The sequence below is a fragment of the Piliocolobus tephrosceles genome, chromosome 11, assembly GCF_002776525.5.
Source record: "Piliocolobus tephrosceles isolate RC106 chromosome 11, ASM277652v3, whole genome shotgun sequence".
NCBI lineage: Eukaryota > Metazoa > Chordata > Mammalia > Primates > Cercopithecidae > Piliocolobus > Piliocolobus tephrosceles.
Genome location: NC_045444.1, coordinates 30,295,467 through 30,319,222, shown reverse-complemented (window position 1 = coordinate 30,319,222; position 23,756 = coordinate 30,295,467). Strand labels below are relative to the sequence as shown.

At 37.3% G+C, this 23,756-nt stretch overlaps 1 long non-coding RNA gene across 2 annotated transcripts; it reads left to right on the top strand.

Annotated features, from left to right (window-relative positions):
- Window positions 1–574: 574 nt before the first annotated feature.
- On the top strand, window positions 575–23,269 carry LOC111546140. Of its 2 annotated transcripts, none has more exons than XR_002732662.2 (4): window positions 575–662; window positions 15,312–15,481; window positions 21,922–22,015; window positions 23,140–23,269. It is a non-coding gene; the product is annotated as an uncharacterized LOC111546140 (long non-coding RNA). The 2 variants fall into 2 exon arrangements; XR_002732663.2 differs by having other exon boundaries at window positions 15,312–15,496.
- Window positions 23,270–23,756: the final 487 nt, after the last annotated feature.

The window sequence follows — 23,756 nt, the reverse complement described above, 5'->3', positions numbered from 1 at the left end:
AGTAGATCTGGAAGTTCTGGAGCACAAATCACATCACAGCATTACATCTACCTTGAGGTAAAGAGGCTGGCATTTTGTCTGCTCCCCCCTGCCTTGACCCCTATCCCTGTCAATCATTGGCCAGAGGACAAGTCTCCAGGGAAGAAGGCAGCTATGAGGTCACCAGCCACACTCAAAGCAGCTTGGGCAGGAGGCAGGGGAAGCAACTACCAGCCACTGAAGGGTATCTAAGCAGGGTAACAATAGCATCTCCTACAGGGGATATATTTCTTGCCTTTTTTATGGTATTTTCTCATCATTTTTGCAAATAGGTCTTGTTATGCTAAATAGTTCTAGCATTTTATACCAGCTGTGTTAAATGAGACAGCAGAAAGAGCAACAGTGTGGAAAAAGAAAGACTTGTCTCTAATCAGAGTTGTACAGTTTAATTCAAGTCAGACAACAAATGAAAGGGGGTCACTGGGAGACTTTTTTGCTCCTAACATATAGCTGTTAAGAAATATACACCAGAAGTACCTAGGCAAAGCTGAAGCACTCAGGGCGCCTGGGGAGCAGCAGTTCCTCAACAAGCCCAATTGGGTGAAGGGTAGGGGAAGCAGTTTGGGAAGAGGAGAAGGGGAGTGTGACACAGCTGTCAACTCAGGTCCCAGAGAAAAGCAAAGGTAAGAGAAGTCCACGCCCATGCCCAAGAGAGAATGAGAAGGGAAGGGAAGAAAGGGGAAGAAAAGGTGATACTTACAACCCGAGAGGAAGGATGAATACCAGAATCTACCCAAACTGTGTGCAATCATAGGCATGTCCTAACTCTATCTCCTGACAAAAAATGCCTCTGATTTTTCCCACCAAACTTTTCTCTGTTTCTCATATCTGACATGGCCCACTTTTTTCTTTATAAATTGTTTACATTTGAAAAAAGCTCAATCATGAAACAGAAGATGGTAAAACTTCTGTTTATTTGATGATTATTACTAACACTTCAGCTGAAGCTCCTGAAACATTATTGCTCTTGGTTGTATTGAGGGAGGGGTTGGTATCTGTCAAAAATTATATTTGACTTTAGTTGCCCAGAAGAAATTCTGAAGCTTCCAAATGCACAGGAGGTTTTACAGAGGTGTTCAGTGGGGAAGCAGAATCTGGAGTTTATACCACACAGAACGCCCAGCCTTCCCTCCCCCAGTATGGATGGATGATGGTTGCCAATCGTCATTTGTGTTTCTGACATTAATTAATTTTGGCTTTTTTAGTATATATGAAAAAAGATTGGAAATTCACATGAATAAAACACTACAGTGGCAATACTATTTCAACCAGAATTCCGTCTCTTTCCATCATTCTCAAGCATAGATTACCACTTTTTAAACTATTCCAACTAGGAAATGTTTATGTTTGATAAAACTAAAATGTAAACACGGGTTTAAGGTGCTTGCCTAGCTTGCTTTCTATAACAAAATATCTGCTGGTTTTCAAAGTTATATTGAAACAGTATGTTAAATTCAGTTCTGACAGCATATAAAGATACTGGCTTTCCTAGACACATAAGCAAAGTCTTTTTTATGAGCTCATAAAGGCTAGACTTAAGGAATATTTAAGTAGTGGATAATTCATAGAACAATACGATATCTTTAGTCATTCAGCTAACATAGAGGGCAACCACAATTTATTCTTCTTAGATCTTCCTCTCATGTTTTATATTCTTAGGAGGTGAAAGGTATTTAGAAAAGACCTAAATACATTTTTTTTATTATTGAACCATCAAAGATGTGCTCTCTTTGGGACTCCCTCCACTTCCTCATTCTGTGTATGTTAACCCACTTCAGAGACCATGGTGAAATGAACCCAAAACACCAACTTACTATTTGCATTATAAATGGAGACACAAAAGGATATTTTAAAACTTTTGGTTGATCTGGCATATCAAAGATTTCTTTCTAAGCTTACTTCAGTGAGTGCATTGAAGTAAACTGAAAGCAATAGCTTAAAAGTGGCTTTAAAAAGTCATAAAAAAAAAAACAAAAAACGGCTATTTCCATAGAAATCTTCAGTTTACTCTCCGACCCCCCTTTCAGAATTACGTCTTTCTTACCTCTTTATTTGCAGTACTCAACAAGGAGGAACTCTAGAGTTTTCTGAATTCAAGTGTTAAACCAGTTCTCACTGGAGTGCAATCCATTTTCCTTGCTTTGTCAAATTTGCACTCAAACTTCCAGCAAGCAGCCTGACTCTCTTCCCTCTCCCTCCTTGAGCTAATTACCAACACTGCAGCTTAGACGCTAACCAAGCACTTCACCATGTCTGCCATTTTCCTCTGCTTTATAAAGTTCGCAGGAAAATTACAAATCAAAACCGTGCTTACCTGAGAGTTCATAGAAGTGAAGCTGATGAAATTTAAACAAGTCGCCAGGTCTCAACATTCGATACAGCTTCTCCTATCTTCCCCTTTGACCTTCATAGGTCTGCCGTTTTTATCTTCCGTTTTCAAGATGGAGGCCAGGGTCGTCCTAAGAATCATGGGAAACTTGAAATGGGCCACAGATGAATGGCATTTCAAAGCTATTAAATAACCACTGAACATGGGCTCCTGTGAACTGAGCCTGGAAACAGGCTCAGGTTGCCACGTTATTAGCAGTGCCTGTGTAAGAACCGGGACACCTCCTTTTTAGCATTAGCTGGGGGTAGTTAAGAACTCTTCATGAAATCAGAGGATTAAAAAGTGTAGGCCAGACGCAGTGGCTCACGCCTGTAATCTCAACACTTTGGGAAGCCGAGGCCAGCAGATTACTTGGGGTCAGGAGTTTGAGACCAGCCTGGCCAACATGGTGAAAGTGTGTCTACTAAAAATAAAAAAAATTAGCCAGGCGTGGTGGCAGGTGCCTGTAATCCCAGCTACTCAGGAGGCTGACACAGGAGAATTGCTTGAACCCAGGAGGCGGAGGTTACAGTGAGCCGAGATGGCGCCACTGCACTCCAGCCTGGGCGCGAGAGCGAGACTCCGTCTCAAAAGAAAAAAGTGTAAAATGTTCACAGAATATGAGCTTTTATTATCAGAACCTGATGGAGAAGGCACTGTACTTTGGTCACTAAATTCTTAGAACTAATATACACACTACTACTACATTTGTCTAGGCAATAAGATTTCTCTAATATAAAAAAGTTATGCCCATATTTGACTATTTGGCATTTCAAAGTGTTGTTTTTGCTATGTCCTCTTTGGAGACAATATCCTATCTGCCTCTCATTTTATAGTGCTTGAATATTTAAGCTAATTTTATATAATATCTGACATGTGTCAACCTACAAAAGTATCCTGAATTTTGCTTTTTTCATATTGTATCATAGTTTATACTTATCAAAAAATAGTTCATGTGGGAAAAAGTGTCTGTGTCTGTTTAATCAAATAGATGTTAATCGTGTTGATAGAGTCGTATTATATTCCTGTCATAATTATTTTTTTAAAACTTCTGGTCTTTCTTTGAAATGGCAAAACTTCTTGAATGTAAAGAGTTGAGGATGTAGAACTCTGGTTATAATTTCACAAACTATTTCAGTATTACTCTTTGGAAATACATACAATCTCAACACCAAACTTTGAAACACCATCCCTCCACACACCCCAACCTCCAAAAATAAAAGGAAAGAAAGAAAAGAAAAATAGTAAAATCTTTTCACAGATTCAGTAAAATAATATTAGCATTAAATTTTGGATAACACTGATGAAGAGAGATGCTAACATTGACATTTAACAATGTGGAGCTTATTAGACGAGAGGTACATTTCTCTCTCATTAAGTTAAGGAATATAGTATATAATTATTTTAGCTTTACAACAAAATTCATTTCTTTAGTGTGGTTAGACTTCTTGATTTGGGTTTGCAAAGTTACTCTCTATTCCTGAACTATAATGCAAAATTTGCTTTCTAGTTAAGCCTAGAATACGTAAAGTTATCTCTCAGATTGTTTTAATATAATGTTTTAACAAATCTGACCTTTGGAAAGACATCCAAGTGTCACTAAATATCTCACCTAGCTAAACTGAGGCCATAATATGAATGTTACCTTTGAATTCTAAATGCATTTATTCATTGTCTATCAATTTGCCAACCTTTCCAAAGTGCAAGTTTATAAAAATCATAGAAATTGATATTTTCTTGGGGCTGCAGAAAGCCTCAAATTATATTTGTCAATGACTCATTCTAGAGGAGAACTTTAGTAATGTTCTATTATTGCCACATATTCCTGTGCTCGTGTTAGAAACACCTCAGTATCTTTCCCTTTCTGCCACCACCTCCTACCTACTTCCTCCCGAGTTATGAGACTCAAGGCCATGTTATAATGACCTCGGCTGTCATTTCACTAAGATTTTTCCAATATCACCACTAAGTCCTCCTGAAAACACACCTCCCTTAAATCGTCCATCTAAACCTCTCAGGGGAAGCCTGCCCAAAAGTAAAAAGAAAACAAACAGAAATCCCTAATAATGTAAAGAAAGCCAGCAGCTTTATATTGGAACAACCCTGTTCTAAGGTTAACCCCAGCTGGAATTTCTGCAAATTGTCCATTTACATGACCATTCACTGAGGTCATAAATGATGTCGAATACTGAATGCTTCCTGCCAGTTTTAAAAAATAATTATGACAGGAATATAATAAGAATCTATCAACACTATTAAGATCTATTTGGTTAAACAGTTTAATTGACTCTGCGAATTAAAGAAAAGGAAAAAAAAAAGAAGAAAAATCCCTGTCACTATTAAAAGCAAATAACAAGAAGCAAAGTAAGCTATTGACCTGCCAGGGAAATGAAGTTTCCCAGGATTTATCTCTGTATTCGTTTTTAGGATAAGAAATGTAAAAATATAGAGTTACTACAAGTTAGCATTTTACTTAATCTCTTTACTGCCATGAGACCGAGGCACTGCCAAACACAAAAACATGTTTTAGAAAGAATTGAAAATATTTATTTTTCTTTTGAGAAGGAAAACTTCTTAATCAGACTTCTTAATCAGTATAATTTAAGAGTTTATTGGGCATAACTTATTAAGATTCCATATAAATCAGAAGTCAAAATGTCACTTAGAAATCTTTGTGTTTAAACGAACTTGTTCAGCGAATACAGAGGTTCTAGAAAATGTCGGTCTGTGAAATTTTATTCATATAAACATGATGGAAGAAAAAAAAATTAGAAAAAGATTCACTCCTCCCCATCCTTTCACCCAGGGGAAAAAAAAACCTATGTTATGAATAGAGACATTTAGTGAGATGGGTATTAACAGACAAGTGCTAAACCCTATGAAATATAACAAGGAGAGTCTGATTCTAATGATAAACATGTTATTGTTCATTTCTAACTGTCTGAAATAATCCTGGATTTTACTTAAATTCTGCCAAAAGCTTACTTAAATTATGTACCAAAAATTTCACAAAGCAGCATAATCTAAAACAGTCCATCTTGCAAGAATGAACGGCTGCTTTTAGTGTGCCTGATAAAAATGATATCCCCTCCCCCTCTTCAGGTGCAAACACACCAGAGCAGGTTTTCCTGTTATTCTGATGCATGCCTTTTTCCCATATTAACAATAAAAGTTTGGTATGCTATCTGCCTGCAGAAGTTCCTTCCTGAGCACAAGTGTGTCTTATCTGTTGAGAAATTCTGACACCAGGTAGACCGTTGTTTATGTGAATAGGCATCTTTCTTAGGCAAATAATGAGTGTTTTAAGAACCTCGATAAATGAGCAAGTTCTCTGTGCAAATATACAAAACACCCCACTAACAGCAAATGGCTTTTTCTTGGACAGACTACTATGCATTCCTAAGATGGCCATTTCTACATGTAACCTTGTCACGTGGCCGTGTTTCCAAAGCTCCCCAGCAATCATCCAGGCCCATCTAACCTCTATATGGTTTGCATCTGCTCAGTTTCCACAATCTACTCAAGAAAATCCAAAAGACTAATTGCTGTTCCCTAAACATTTCTTGCTTTCTCCCACTTTTCACCAAGGGCAGTACTAGGAAAATAAGACTAAGAATAATACAATCTAGGCCATTCACCTTTGCTCTTTCAAACCTGCCTCTCAACCAGGGCTGAAAGCCAGCCTGTTCTGCCTACCTGCCCCCAAACCAGCTTGCTGGGCCATACTGAGTCACCACCACTCTGTTCCTGCCCCTATACAGGAGTCAACCAGATAACTCATTTAGGTTCATGTTTTAACACATTACTGGTCTACACTTCCCGGTAACTTGTCCCAATTTAAATTTACAAATAAACAGGTAAAACTTCAATCACCCATTTATTCTTTCTTTCTTCCTTTCTTCCTTTCTTCCTTTCTTTCTTTCTTTCTTGGACAGGGTCTCCCTCTGTGCCCAGGCTGGAGTACAGTGGCACAATCATAGCCGCAGCCTTCAACTCCTGTGCTCAAGTGATCCTTCTGCCTCAGCCTCCCAAGTAGCTGGGACTACAGGCACGAGCCACAATGCCTAGCTGATTTTTTTTTTATTTTATTTTTAGTAGAGATGGGGTCCTGCTATGTTGCCCAGGCTGCTCTCAAACTCCTGAGCTCAAGCACTCCTCCTGCCTCTGTCTCCCAAAGTGCTGGAATTATAGGCAAGAGCCACTGCACCCTGCTACACATTTATTGTATTTATTATTTCTTAAGCATACATATGTGCTGGCCACTGTGCTGAGGTTACAGAGAAGATTAAGAGAGTCTCTACCCTTGTGGTGCTTGGAGCCCAGAGAAGTCAGTGGATATGAACAGTATGATGAATGCTGTGATGGGAACGTGTGCAGGATACAATGGGAAAACGTCACTGAGGCCCTACCCCAATGGTGGAGTAAAGGAAGGGGCTGAGAAAGACCCTCTAAAGCCCTGACTCCTGGCATGGTGTAAAATAAGTGGGAGTAAGCAGGTGAAGAAGGCAAACAAGGACATTCCCAAGGAAGGATAAGCCTGGGCAAGATTCCGGAGGTGGAACACGGAACGGTGTGCAGCAGGAACAAGCTATGCTGCTGGTTCTGGCTTTAGGACTTCTAGCCCATGGAAGAGATATTTTTAGTCAAGTGAGTATTGTCAGGGTATTTAGTCAACCCTCCTAAAGCAACAACTTCCTTTTTTTGAGAAGGAGACCAACCCTAACTTCAGGATTTCCCTTCCACTCACAAAGACTCCTCCAAAGTAGGTTTTTCCTCTGCTTTTGAATCCAGTGTACCTAGACACCCTTCCCTAACGTAAGCAAGTCCATCCATCCCATCAGATTTAATTGCGTCATGTAATTATTTGTACTTATTTTTATATACAGTTCTCAATTATTACCTTGTCTCCCCCATAACACCTTGGGACAAGACTCTTGAATGCTGTTTCTTTCTCTTCCACCTTTCAGAACATTTTAGAGCTCTGTAAATATTGATAATTTGCCATCTGACATTGTGTCTTCATAAACAGAAGTAGACAAATATTTTTCATAATTGTTTCTCCAACAATACTTTCAAGATAGAGATAATAGCAAAGTAATTCACAACCAGAGTTAAGTGTCCAAAGTTGTTAGATGCAAAAGAACAATAAAATTGGAGACCTTTGAATGCCTATAATGGGTAGTTCTGTACTCACTATCTCACTTAATCTTCACAACTATGTCAGATGGCATCAGTAGTATGGCCCCTATGTTACAGATGAGAAAACTGAGTCTCAGAGAGATTCATTTGCACTTCCCAGGAAAGTTAAGGAAAGCTTCCCTGCAGAAGACCCACGAGAGCCCAAAGTGTCTAGGCTTTAGCCATGAGAAGAAAGGGAAAGACTCTCTGAGGTACCAGGCAGGGCCAGAGCTCAAACCTATATTCATCTGACTCGAAAGTTTCCAGACTAAATATTTTAAGTCCATGCATTCAAAAAAATACAATTTAAAACATGTACGACTATCATTGGTCATTTTTGAAGAAGGCTACAAAATAAGCTGAAAGTGGAAATAAAGGGTTAAATCCAGTATTTATCCTGGGTTTTATATATAGATAATATAATGAACATATATTTCCTCAGTGTAATCAAACAGGAAAAGTTTCTCCTAGAAATATGACAACTACTAGGTTAAAAGGAATTATATTCATAGAATTAATACACTGTATTGCAGCCTCTAATGAATTAAGGGATCTGGACACTGATCAATAATGACTATTGATACTGCAAAAAAAGAGACAGTCAAGCATTGTTTGCCTCCTAATAGAATACATGACAGATATATGAAATATATTTGCCAAAAAAAAAAAAAAACCTCACCGAATCTAATCATACATTTAGACATCAATTTACAGGAAATAGAAAAGACTGAGGAACGTATGAAAAGATAACACAGAAATGTAATCATGAAAATCAGAAAATTCACCAGAAAAAAATGGCCTGGTTTCTTCACCAAATAGTTGAAAGCGAGTAAGCAAGCAAGCAAGCAAGCAAGGTGGAAGTAAACCTATAGAGTAAAAGAGACTTAAGACACATGTTCACCAATAGCTTTCTATGGGCCTTATTAGGATCTAGATTCAGACAAATTGTTAAAAAATATGTGTATGAGGCAATTGGAGAAATCTAAACATTGACTTGTTAATGAATACAATTAAAATTTTTTTGTTAATTGTTAAGTGTGTTAACATTATTGCATTTGCCTTTTAAATTAAAAAGGCCCTTAATTTTAGAGATAAATTTAGAAATATTTACAGATGAAATTGAACAAGACTTGTCTCAAAAGAACTTTGTTAAAACAAGATTAAATGAAGATATAGATTAGACTAGATTGGCCATGAATTGATGGTTGACTCTTGATAGGAGTGTAGAGATCCATTATACACTTCACTCTATTTTGGTATATTTTTTTAAAATATATATACATATTTCAATAATAAATTTGACATAATTTATTAGTAATATAATAGCAGTAAGTCTTTTAAACCACTTCCTTTCCCTGGCTCCTCTCGGCCTCCTCAGCTGTGGACTCTTGACCCTTTGTTAAGCCTAGCATTCTCCTTTAAAGGCTCAATAGAAAAACAACCACCCGACGATATCCTTCACCAGGAAAAAGGGATCATCTGAGCTCTGGGGCTGCCCTTGCTTTGAGTATCATCCCCTCTCTTTCTGGACAAGGTAGTTCCTAACCAAAATGTAGTTTGGCTGACTCTGAAATATGCTAGCAGAAGGCATATATTTCAATTCTGCCCTTAGGCAACCTAAAAAGTGCACACCCTGCAAAACAATTAAGATCACTCCCTGTCACACCCCTTCCTCATTTTTCAACTTCACTTTTTATCATCCTGCATTTTGACATCAGGGACATTTACAACGATCAGCAAGGACACAGACATTCTCCATGGTAACTGTAAGTTTACTTGTTTATTTAGAAAAGTCCAGAGTCAATGGCATGCAAACTCAAACAGGGCCTTAGAGAACACTAAGTTCAGCTCCCTTACTTGGCAGGAGTGGTAAGTTAGGCTCCTAAAGGTAAGGGGCTTGTCCAAAACACATATGAAAAGGAAGTGCCTGACCTGGACACTCTAAAATCACAAACACAGCTTTCCTCTCCAATCTCTATATTCAAGAACAGAGGAGGACTCAGAACTATAATTGTATGACTCACATCAGTCAGTGTCTCTGAATACACAATCCTAAGCAATGTAGTTAAGCCTCCTAAGTCCACCTCCTCTCCTCTACCTGGGGAGATCAGCATTAATAATGAGCTGAGGTAGAAGAGCTTAGAGGCTTGAAGGGGCCACAAAGGGATTTGCAGTGCAGGGAGGACCACATTTCCGAACTTTCTCCTCTCCTAGAAGATGCCTGGTGTGCTTCGAGCCTACAATGTCGATCGCTTCTTTTCCTTTGACCTTCTCTTAGTTCTTGCATAGTTTTCTTAACTTTATTCATAGTTTTAAAAAGTCTCAGGGTGTAGGGGTGATTACTAACTCGTTTTTAAACCCTCTCTTCCTCCAACTTGACTAAACAGATACAAAGATGAAGAAAATTACCATCCTTAATTAGTGCCTTTGCCTCAGTCATTCCTAAGCTGAAGCCATTGGCTTAGTGACCACTAAAAATAATGTTTAAACAAAGTCTTCTGTGTTAATTTCCCATAAATGTATTTTAAAATGCTCCCATCCCATTCTATAAGTGTTATGATTTTCAAAGAAAGCCACGTCCAAGAACAATAAGTCAGTTGCCCAAGGTCTCAAAGGTGTTGGAAACATAACCAAGACCTAGCCCAGGGTCTAGCTGACCCCAAAGCCCATGCCTTCCAAGCAGCACAAGAGAGAAAGGCACCATCTAGGTTCTTTCTTAGCTCTGAGCGAACAAAAGTTTTCCCAGGAAGGGACCAGCAGGACCTGAAGGTTGTTCTTTCAGTCCCCTTCAGGATTCCCCAGTGAAAAGGTCAAAATATGTTCTGTGCTTTTCAGAGACAGAGTTGTAAAATGGCTCTGGGAGAACAGCCTCGGAGTGAACCTGACATTGGGTGTGTGTAAGCGGTTCATGACTCTGCGGTTGAGTGTACATGAGTCACCCAGAACACCGCGAGGCTCCAACATAAACCATGTCCTCAGACCTCACCCTCAGCCCCTGCCACAAACTTATTCACACATGATGTGCTAGCCTGGCACCCAAAACCCCCAAATCATCCATGAGTCACAGCTCATTACGTGGAACACTGCAGGCTTGCTATCCTGATGTTGGGCCATGATTTGCTTAATTGAACCAAGAAAAGGAGCGTGGGAAGTGAGGAAGCCAAGCTGTTACCTATGCGTTAAAGAATATGAAGCAGGACCAAAGGCACCAAGAAGAAAACATTCCAAGTTTAACTCTCTCTCAAGGAGGTCAAGAGCTTCAGACCCACACTGCTGAGTTTTAAGCCCAGCTCTGCCCCTTAGCATCCGTATGATCTGGAGCATGTGATTTCTGCCTCAGCTTCCTCATCAGTGAAATGCAAGTAAAAGAGCATCTATCATATAGGGCTTACCCCTGTTAAAACAGTAACACCTAAAATGTGTATATAAATAAATGCAGGTTGAGTATCCCTTATCCAAAATGCTTAGAACCAGAAAAGTTTCAATTTTGGACCTTTTTTTTTCCCCCTTTGTTTGCATTATGCTGGTTCAGCATCCCTAATCCAAAAAATGAAAATCTGAAATGTTTCAATAAGCATTTCCTTCCAGTGTCCTATCAGTGCTCAAAAGTTTCAGACTCTGGAGCATTTCAGATTTCAGACATTCAAATTAGGGATACTCAATTGTACTACTATTAGTATGCCATCAGAATACTTTTACTTAAAACCTTCTGTGTCATTGGTATATAAACCATGAAGTTGAACTCCTCAACTCATTGCAACAAAGATGATCATGGAACTGTAATTGGAGAGCTTTGTCTATAACAAGCTTGCTCAATGATTGATATCTGGAGATAGAAAACAAAATAAGTGAGAAACTGGTAAATAATATAAACTTTAATATTATCTTCAGGGAGTTTAAAATTATAATCTTTAATAAGTGATATTTTCATATCATTTTAACTTAGAACTATGTCTAGGTATCTTTTCTTTAACATTTAGGTGCATGAGCTTATTTATCTTTCTGCTAAAGTTCAAAATCTAATTTCTAACACAGGTTACTTGCTGTAATAAACTCTACAAGCTTTAAAATGACAGGTTGAAAGATACAATTTTTTAGAGTTATGAATTAATAGCTATATATGTCAAAGACTTTGAAAGGGCCAACTTTTTCATATTTATAGATATATTATTGAAATGATAAAAAATGAACTGTGGAAAGAGGAAAGAACTGAGAACCACATATAATGAATCAAACATACTTAACAAGACATGTACAGACACTTTGGTGTGCATCTCTTTTATTACGTTACATTAATCAAATACTGCTAAAGACATCCATCTGAGCAAAGTATCATGATGATATTCTATAAAAACATTCTTTTGAAAAGAGTTGGTCCTGACAGCCATATCAACTATATTGTTTTAAATGATTGTCAGAACCACACTTCTCAGAAATTAACACAATTTATGTATGTGCCTCTTGAATTCTCTCAGCCCCACTGAGGCTAGCTTTTTAAAAGAAAATAATTTAATTGGAGAAAATGCACAAAATCTGACTAAGGAGTCATGAGACTCTGGGTGCAAATAATTTAAAAAATATATTTTAGAAGCCTAATATCAATTCATCTAGTTTTAAAGTTTTCACATATTATAATAGGGAATTCTGCTTATTTCACAAAATAATTATCAGACCTTAAGAGGATTTTTACTAACATCACATAAACCTGATGGCTTTACATAGTGATGATGTGCTATTGTTTGATTTTCATCCTGATAAACTACATAAGAATTGCAATTTTTATGTGCAACTGTTCATAATGTGTGTTTGGATTTCCCTGTTTAAATTCTATTAGAGTCCTACTTTATGAAAAATCTATCACTTAATACTCTATTTAATACTGAGATGAACATACATAAAAGCAAACAGATGAAGAAGATGAGTAATATCTCAGGATCTGTAGCCATCAGACTATGAGCAAATCATAATATATTATTATAAATTCCTTCTGTTACAGTCAGATATTTCAAAAAAATAACAATAATGTATTAAAAACGGAACTTCTCTTGTCTTTAAATAGCACAAGTAATTCAACTGATAAATCTAGATAATACTTCTAGGTCTCTATATATATGGTTTGGTTTTGCCTTTTCTAAATTAAACTAGATCTTCAAATTATTTAGGTGCCACATTCATTTTACCCTGAGAAAAGATATGTCAAAGAACTTTATGGCTAGAAGTTTGTCTTAATTAGCATGCAACTGAACAATCGAAGTCTAAAAACTGAAAGCCAGCAGCTGAATGTAAGACTGATTTTAATATCCTTATTTTTAGAGAGAATTTATTGTACAAAATTGATGGCAGGTAGAAAGAGGATAAAGCTGTCCATACACTGCTTAATCACCTATACATAACATTTATTTGGAAAGAAGGACAAATGGGGCCAGTTGCACCTTTGCCTTCAAATAGATTCAATTTTCTATGTCAGTTTTAGAGAACAGTTTTTAGTTTTTCTACTACCTGCCTTCTGTGGTGGGGGAGGGGGTTGGGGTGAGCCGACTAAGAAATAAACAAATAATAACAATTTTGCACCGGGCATGGTGGCTCACACCTGTAGTCCCAGCACTTTGGGAGGCTGAGGTGGGCAGATTACCTGAGGTCAGAAGTTCGAGACCAGCCTGGCCAATATGGCAAAACCCCATCTCTACTAAAAATATAAAAATTAGCCAAGCATGGTGGCGAGCGCCTATAATCCCAGCTACTCAGGAGGCTGAGGCAGGAGAATAGCTTGAACCTAGGAGGTGGAGGTTGCAATGAGCCAAGATCACACCATTGCACTCCAGCCTGGATGACAAGAGTGAAACTCTGTCTCAAAAAAAGAAAAAAAAAAAAAAAAAAAACTCTTTTCAGTTTGATGTAATGTAACTACAAACCTCTCCTCTAAAATTACTGTAATTGCATAGAAAGAAAATCTAAAGTATAGCCATAATTATTTTTTAGAATGCATTGAGGCCACCTTAGAAATTTGGCCCTCTTACCGGAAGACATCTATTCTTATTGTTCCAGAATGACCAACCTCACTTGTTGCTGCCACTCCCATACAAACCTAAGAAATTTCCTTTATGCATGACTAACCCCTACTAACCTTCATCTGCTAGATGATTTCTTATCTGTATGTGAAAAAATAATAACCTGGTTATTTAAAAAATTACTCTCATCATATTGTCCAACAGACCAAGCCCAAAAATCAGATGATGGCAAAGTTTTCCCTTCAGATTTTACATTGAGGAGCTAGATTTATTCTTCTCTATTTAACTTTGGAACATGTTTTTAAAAACTTATCATATAGTTGTGTTAGTGTTCCAGATGTCAAAATATGATTTTATTTGATGATGTTTAAACTGAAAATGAGCTTTACAAAGAAGGCTCACTAACTTTTTAAATAATTCTGGAAAAGCATAGGAGGGTTTGAATTCACATAAACATAAAATGTATTTATGGTTTGGATTTTAACCAATGTAAAGTATGTATCTGAGTATTGAGTCCCATGACTGCAATCTATTCTTCTATGTTATATGGATGATGAATAAAAGAAATAACTTAAGCATTTTTCTCTAATCCTGGCCACAGACCTACAAGATGGGTACATTGCTCTTATTTTACCAGTGAGGAAATGGAGGTTTAGTTGGATGGAGTGTCTTGCCCAAGGTCACAGTGGTAGTAAGTAGGCAGAACCCAAATTGAATGAAACCCAGGTTCCTAAACTGTGTTTCTTGGAGCCTATGGGACTGCTAACCTAAGAAAAGCCCAGGTCAGTTGATTCCCCTTAACAATGACTTGTTAGACTCAGTCAGTCCCTGTCCAGAGAGGTTCTTCTTTAAAAGTAGGTTTTGAAAGGACCCCACAGCATTGGCCCAAGAAAGCCCTCAGTATTTAGGGAAAACTCAAAGCCAAGCAGACATTATGGAGGACAATTTCCTAAGAGATCTTTTTCCAAGCTTTTGGACATAGCAATCTCAAGAAGCATAAAGGCACAATAACACTTGTTGCATGGATAAGTCTTCCTCTGTTTTGTTTGATTTTTGTTTACGTTTTTGTTTTTTCTTTACTGGTCTAAAGAGATTACAAAAAGAAAAGGTGATAAAAAATAGAACAATACAATTTAAAAGAGACATTGTCATCCTCTAGCAGACTGTAGCCTGAAATCAAGCCACTGGTTTTGTTTCACCTACACTAAGATTTAATGTTTTTTAAATCAGTTTTCAATGCTAATCAGAATATTTTTACACAAAATTCCAGATTTATAGTTCCTTTTAAGAATTTAGGAAATCTGGCCACCCTGTACCTATATTCTAGCAATTGCCTAGAGCAGAATAGATGTCGTTCAAGTTTAGAAAGGCCACATACCATCCAGCTGGCCACTACTTCCACCCTCCCTACCCACCTCCCATACAGATGCTCCTTGATTTACAAAAAGAGCTATGGCCTGAAAAAACACATAAATTGAAAATATCACAAGTCAAAAAAATGTATTCAATACACCTAACCTACCAAACATCATAGCTTAGCCTAGCCTATTAAACATATCCAGAATAGGCTTACATTAGCCTACAGTTGGGCAAAATCATCTAACGCAAAGCCTATTTTATAGCAAGGTGTTGAATGTCTCATGTGATTTATCAAATACTGTACTGAAAGTGCAAACAGTTGCCTGGGTACACTGTCAAATATTAGTTATTTACCCTAGTGATCGCATGGCTGACTGACAGAGAGTTGGGACTCATGGCCACCGCCTAGCATCTCGAGGTATTGTCGCACTGCCTATCACTAGCCTCCGGAAAGATCAAATTCCAAACCCCGAAGTATGCCTTCTACAGAATGTGGATCGCCTTTGTACCACTGTAAAGTTGAAACATCGTAAGTCAAACCATAGTAAGTCAGGGACCATCTGTATGTTCAATGTTACTTGGCCCCTATATGTCTTTTTGTGTGTGAGCATTACTCTAAAACATTTGTGGGGATCTTTAGAGAAGTGGTCCAGCCTCAATTTTGCACAGGCTTTTTGCCCAATTTTTCTTGCTTCAACACCAACAGCTTTGCATGAAGTTGGGGCATGCTCATGAAAGAGAAAGAAGTAGGTCGTAACAGGGAAGTAAAATCTGGCTTTAAGCTTTTCGTGGGTTTTTTTTAAAATAAGCTGAACTGTGATTGCTCTCTCAATCCCAATTTCCTAGTGTAGAGGCTGACTCTAAGGAGGTTGGTTTGATTCCAAAACAACGCAGAATTTCTCAACAGGCACCATCTTTCCCAGTAGGAGCAGCAGGCAGGTAAAGCAACCTGCCAATCCTCAATGCTTCTTTGGAGCCGCTCTGGAAAGACCTGAAAGTGAAATGAGAACTAAGTGGGGAGGCATTCTGTTGAGAGATTCCTGGGTTGTGTCCCTGCCCTTTTCTCTGCTTGCATCTTTATAGCCCCTGCCCCTCATGACTTTCCTCCTCATCCAGAGTTTTGAAACACAGCAAACATTCAGAAACAATTGGCAGGTGCTTTGAAGTCATTACCTGCCTGCCATGCTAATTGCAAGTCATTACCTGCCAGCAACACACAGTTTTGTACAGTTTGTGAGACACAGGGAGGCTCTACTTAACTGGAAGGATCATTTTTCTCACACTAAAGAATGCCAGCTTTGGCAGCTCTGTGCCCACCAGTGTGACGTAACATGTAGCTGGTACTCCCTCTGTCAAAATTATTCTTGAGGATGTGCACACATGCATCTTGCATGGGAAAGGCCAGAGGAATATCCACAGTTTTCTGCCATCCCATCATCACCTCAAATTTCATATTGCTATGTATTAAGGGGGGAAAAAAGCCACAAGTTCCATTTTGCAGATTTTTCCTGCTATAACAATTATTTGAAAGCGTACTAAATACACAGTGAAGCAACTCGATCACATTAAATGTGCATTTTATAAAAAACATGATTTTAGGTTGCCATATATTATTATCTATCAATAAGATAAAGTTCCATTACGATCTTAATTTCCACTTGCAGAATGGGTATTACTAATGTCTGTAAATTATGCATGTCTCTGTTATATGGAAGTCCATCAAAAATGGTCATTTCTGATCCATACTTTATATAAATTGTGACACAATAGATAATTAAAAATTTTAATGCTTTCCAGTTACTTTTTAAATTATAAAGAGCCCAGTTCTGCTGCTTTCATTTTAAGTTTAATTTTATTTTATTGTTATTCAATCTCGGCATAAGAAACACAGAAATTTACCAGGTTTTAATTGACATAGTTAAAATCCCATTATTGTACTCTTCTGTGTCTTGGCAATGAACGAACGCAAGACATACCAGGTATGTCTTGCATTGTATGTTGCCTGAACTTTGAGGATAATTTACAGAATTTTCCAAAATGACACTTCCTTTTTATTCAGCAGCTTGAACATAAAGACAGAACACTCTTCTGACTGCAAATATAGCAATTATACCAAGTTATGCTTTGACATTGTTACCACAGGCAAGTGGCCAAAGAGCATCCGCAGTCAAAATATCTAAGCAAGTTAACAAGCTCCCTTTACTCTCTACAGAGAGGGAGAAGAAAGGGAATCCAACCCCTGAGAAATGTTAAAATGAAGGAGAAAAAAGGCTGTTGGTGTTTGTTAAAGAAAACGGTGTCAGTGTCTTGGGCTGATCAAGGTGTAGAATCTGGGGCCCTGACAGACGCCCAGGCCTACATTTGACAGGAAGCCTTTTTCCAGTTCAGATCTGCTTGATGATCTCAACTAATGAATGACTCCGGTCTGCAAACCCTTGGTGTTGGAACTACACCTTGCTTTAAGGTTTGGTCAAACTGGTTTGGCCTCCCTGTCACCTCTCCTCTCTCCCATCCCTTGCAAGACTACATTTTTCCTTCTCTTTTTTTCAGCCCCATTTTACAAAATATCACCACGTTTACCACACAAAAGACATCGAAACTAATTAAGTAAACTCCAAAGAACTATTACAAATCATTTTGCTTCAGCCAGAGATATCAGATTTAATTAGGTGATCGGTGTTGATGGGGTACAAAAACAAAAGCTATCTCCTCTTTGAAAAGGTTCAGGCCCTATAGAGACCCAGTCTTCCCACTATGACACAAATAATAATTGAGCATTTCTTAAAAAAAAAAAAAAAAAAAAAAAAAGACAGGCATGAAAAGAGGTTTCTGTGTTAGAGACAAAAGCTTTCAACTAAGGTTTGTTTTCTCCTTTTGCCAGGTGATTTAAAAACAAAAAGCACACCATCTACAAAGGAATAGCTACAACCTACATTGATATCACCATGACACAGAATATAAAGTGATTCTAACAAGCATAATTTTTGCAAGTGATTAATCAAAAGCTATTTGGCCAGTCATCTTCAATGATTATCAACAGACTTGCTTAATATCACAATGAAAATCATTTATTTTTCCCCACGTTATCCATCAGATAATAGGTTTTCCTCAGCGTGTAAAACAAAAGGTTTGAGTTTAAAGTTAACATAGTAGTTTAGAAGATCTGAATTTTAGTGTGAGAGACTTCTCGTTCATAAAGAAAGTGGAAGAAAAACTGGAGATTCTAGATGGCCCCACTTCAAGCACAGCATGCTAGACTAAAGTTAGCCCTGTTTCTATCATTTGCTAAGAAAGTGTTATTTTGATATACTGGCAATAAATAATACAGGATGGGGTAATTATTTCTTAGTCATTCTTTATCATGAATTAGTCGTCAATCCCAGATACACAAATCTGTGGGCTCTTAAAAGAAGGCAGTATTCTTCTCAAGGGAAGACTTTTTACTAAAACATTTATTGCATAGGAAGTTGAAAATTCAATGCCATGTTTAAATTTTCATACCACACATTTATGATGGCTAGATTTCTTATGGCAGTGGAAATTTGTGTCATTACCATCTTAACTCTTCATTACAGTGCGTTTCACACACACACAGGCACACAAAAACACATACATATAAAGATTAGAAAGGAAAAGAAATACATATTGGATCCCACCTGATAAACAGTGGATCTCTTTTGAGTCTACCTGGTATTTATGGTATGATGTAGCTCTGAATAATGGCTTTTTTATATACTGTTGTTAAACAATTTTTCTGGAATTTTTATCCAACAAATACACATAACTTTATATAATGGAATAGCCTTAAAGCAAGTCTGAAATAGTCATACAAGTTACCAAAAAGGCCAACACAATATTTCCCAAGTTTAAGTACACCTCAAAATTCCTTTCTTTAGCTCTTAAAATCTTGAAGGGAAAATAATTTTCTAAGTTGGCATTTAAATGGTATCATTCTGTGTGAAAAGAGTTACTGAGACATTTGTTGGAAGTCAACAAAAATAATTTGGACATATTTTGAACTTATTTTATCTGACTCCTCGACATTTAATTTGGTGTGAAAAACGGCAACGGTAGAAAACAGATGTTAAGGGGCCAAGTATACAGCAGAGGTCAAAACAAACATAAAACACCGCTTCCATTTCTAAAAGACAGAGAGAAAAAAAACACAATTCCTCTAGCAACAGGTTCTATGTTAAACCTGCTTTTTTTATTGTTCTGCTTGTGATGTCCGTAGACTACACAATGCAATACTGTCTGCCATGGAGCAATACCTCTCAGCGCTAGTAATTTAAGACTTTCTTCTCTGTAATACACTGAACCATCATAACCTGTCTCTTCCCATTTAGTTTAACCTACAACCACCACATACTGATTTGGCTGTGTGTGGCTTTTTCTATTGCCATTTATTACTCTGCTCGACTCCTGAAATTCTGTTTGCAATTTAAGGCCACAAATTAGAAGCGTAAGTCATCTGTTTCCTATAATCCCCCTGTCAGGACTGGAATCGCATTTGGAGCTCAACACTGAGCCTGGGCCTTCACAGACTTTCTGATTGGCTGGCCTCTCTAAAAGCTGCAGCGGAGTAAATAAAATGCTCTGGAAAAATAGAGCTTTTAAAAATAAAAAATAAAAAAAAGATGAAAGAAAAGAAAGGGATTTTAAATATTTTCTTTTCCTTTCTATAATTATTAAATCAATAGTAGCATGGTGATTTTTTTAAATAAATAGCAGGCTGAATATTACTTCTTTAAAAGCCAAACAGTGAGTTTTTTTGAGATTCCATGTGGGAGAAAAATGTAATCCTGCTTCAATTTGTTATGTATTTTTACTGCATACGGAATATCTTTATAAGTCCTGCTATATTTCTTATACAACATATTTTCCATATTGTATATGTACTAATTAGCTGAGTACTTTTTAATAGTGTCATAGATCTTTTCTAAGCTAGAAATCTATGAAGTCCGAATCTGCTCATTCTACCAGGTTTTCTCTTTTAAAAGATTTCAGCAGATTTCACTTCGTGCCCTTGGATCTCATAGAAAGATTTCAGGAAATCAAGTGCAAAATCAATTTGTCTTTTTAAAAATCATTCGTTCTTTTAATAACATAAGAATTTCAAAAATTTTATGCTATTTCTTCTTTCCTTGTTTCCTTGGTTCATTTTAATAGACTTCCTACTATCCCTGGTATGGCTTTAGACTCTTTCAGCGTTTCCTGTTTTAAAATATTTCATTTTTTTCCATTATACTTTGTGTTCAGCATATTAGATTACACGTAAAGACAGCAAGATACAAAATATAAATGGAGAGAAATAGACAATAGCCACATTAAAAACACGTTCTCAGTTCTCAGTATACTTGTGAACTGCCATTGGGCTTTAAAAAAAAATCATTAGTTAACTAGAATAAAACTAGAAAAAAAATAGTTAACTAGAATAAAAAGACTGACTCACATTTATTAATATTCTTATACTAGCCATACCTGGACAAAAAGGTTACAAATAAATGAATCAATATTAGCTGAATGCCCCCAAAGCAGAGCTTGTATTTCAAAAGAAAACGAAGTTCAATGGGAAAAATTACGTATATGATGCGAATTAAATTTTAGCTAAAAATAAAAATTAAATTTAAAAAATAAGAACAGTTTTTAGGGAAATACTATTTTTAAGAAAAACAAAAGAATTTAAAGAAAAGCAAAAGAATCATGATATTAAATTATTTTAAAGGTATGGGATTATTTACAATACCACTTCTGGAAATGTTTTGTGCTTCTGTAACTTAAATTCAGTTTCTATTTTTTTTTTTTCACATCAGTTTCTGGAGGCTGTTAATCTATAGTGTGGCCTGTGATCTCTGATTGTTTTAAAAGAAACAAAGGAGGAAAATTCACCAAGACGTTGAGGTTTCAAAGCAAACAAAAAAAGATTACCTACTGTACATGCGCACTCTGATTATTTTCTAGATATTTTTTCAACTATACTTTCTGTGTTGCAGATTTATTTAATAAACAAATGCATCTTCTGGGCCCATAATATACAAATGCATGCTACTGTTAATTCATTTACAGAATGCGCTGTGATGGCCCCTGAGCAAAAGAGCAATCTTGTTATAATGAATGTGTACTATTCTTAATAAGCACACTGTAGCAACGACCCGCACTGCACACAAAAGCACACCCAAACCATTTGGTTTGTTCCCAGAGCTCGGACACCAGCATCACTATTAAATAGCTGTGCGCTGGGAGAGCAATCGAGTATTGGCATGCAAATGAGCGCACGAAGAGGCCAGATGCTGCTCTTTAGAAAGGAAAAGTGCCGCAGCTCAAATTTGGGGAGAGAGAGAACCTACAAGCACAGGGCAGCTTCGCAACTGTGAGCCATTATATTTCTGACAGGGGTAGAACTGCCGGTGGGATGAACCTAGGAAAGAAAGATGAATAGAGCTGAACTTCTTGCAGACATGTGAACACTGAGGCCTTCCATATTTCCGTGGGTCTGCTAGAGAGTGCTGGCCACGCTTTGGGGTTTTTGTTTGTTTAATTTGCTTGCTTAAGTTTGGGTTTCTTTTTCTTTTTCATTTCTGGTCCAGAATGATACCTGAGAGACTTCATTTCTGTTTTTTAAATTGAAGGCATCATCATTCATAGTAGTTAAATGATTCTTGAAAGTTTTGTTAGTTCAAATAAAATATTAGGTTATTGAGAAGAACATGATTTTTTTTTCCAAACCAGCTCATCGTCCATGATATTTATCTGTTTGGAGACTTTTTGGGCTTTCATAACCCACGACTTGCTGCCTTTATCTTATCGTAACAATTGACTGCCTTGAGGATAGAGCAGGAGGGGAAGCCAGTACTGGAGAGGCTGAAACTGGTCTTGCCACAACATTGGTAGACTGTGTTCCAAGCAGAATCAGAACATTGTTTTTCCTCTTGACTCATCTTTTGTTTTCTTTTCTTCTCCACGTTCAAGGAGTCATTAAAGGAGAGTACCGATGATAAGGACTGAAGTCATGGGTATGCGTTTGAGAACCGGACTCATGCAAAAGAAGCAGGAACATTCATAGGTAACATTCACAAGGGGAGATGATGGGAGTCCTGTGACACAGCTAATTAAAATCTGTCAAGAGTAATGTGCCCCCTTTATACTGATAACATTTTGAGGCAGGACCATCCCCTACCCTCATGATAAATGAATCATGTAATAATAGAATTTACCATATATCTTATTTCTATAAACATTTACTGAACACTTAAAGGTTAGTTACTACACTAGGTTCTTAAAAGAGTTGAATGTCACTGGAAATAGTTCATAGTAGTGACTGAATCTACACACTAGACCTCCTGATCATGGGTTAGTAATTACGAACTCCATAATAAATCAATCTTCCATACAGAAATACTGACTTTAGTAAAAATAGAAATGGATATAAATATATCTAGTGGGATTATTTATGTCCAATTTTTTTCTTGAATTATCACAGCATTGTCTGTACATTTCTGAGGAGCCCCTTCTCCCAGTCAATTGGTACATAACATTCATCCATACACTTAGTAGATATTTATTGAGCAATGTAGGTTTCCTAGGGCTGCCATAATGAAGTACCACAAATTGAGTGGCCTAAAACGACAGAAATGTATTCTCTCACACTGCCAGAGGCTAGAAATTCAAAATCAGTGTGTTGGCAGGGCTGCGTTCCCTCCAAAACCTCTAAGGGAGGACATGTTCTTGTCTCTTCCAGCCTCTGATAGCCCCAGGAATTCCTTAGCATGTGGCAGCATAACTCCAATCTCTGCCTTCATCATCTCATGGCTGTCTTCTCTCTGTGTCTGCCTGTGTCTCCTCTTTTTATAAAGACACCAGTCACATTGGATTAGGGTACGCCCTAATTCATTAAGACCGCATCTTAACCTGATTACATATGCAAGACCTGATTTTCTAATTAGGTCACATTCACAGGTACCAGGGGTTAGGACTCCAACATCTTTTGGGAGGACACAAACTCACAGCAAGCACTTACAAAGTATCAGCCACTTGTACTTGGACATTTTATCACGTAAAAAAAAAAAAATCCCATAAAGTCTGTTGTGAAATTCACTATAGGAATGTTGCTGAACTTATCTATCAACTTTTTAGAAATAAAAGTAAGTAATAATAATTTTATTTATTTATTTATTTATTTCGAGACAGAGTCTCTCTCCATCGCTTAGGCTAAAGTGCAATGGCACGATCTCGGCTCACTGCAACCTCTGCCTCGTGGATTCAAGGATTTCATGCTTCAGTCGCCAGAGTAGCTGGGATTACAGGCTTCTACCACCACCCACTAATTTTTTTTTTTTTTCATATTTTTAGTAGAGACGGGGTTTCACCATCTTGGCCAGGCTGGTCTTAAACTCCTGACCTCAAGTGATCTGCCCGCCTTGGCCTCCCAAAGTGCTAGGATTACAGGCATGACCCACCGTGCCCAGCCAGTAATAATAAAAAATTTTAAATAAAGAATATTACTGAAGATATTCTTTATTTTGTCATAGAGCGTCCTCACTATGAGAACTTAAGGGAAAAAAAATGCTCTCAGGACTCTGGATTAAAAATTATTGAATTTCTTCCAATTAATTGGGTTTTAAAAATGTTTTAAATGCTATTAGACATGTAACTGATCTTGTTTCTCTCTTTGAGTTGGCTGCTAGCAAGTTCAAATTGAATTTGAGACTTACCACAAATAACTATGTAATAACCTCATAAATGTATTTTATGTAATGAACTTTACCCAGCTTAATCTTTTCTTCCTCTTTTTTCCCTCTGCCATT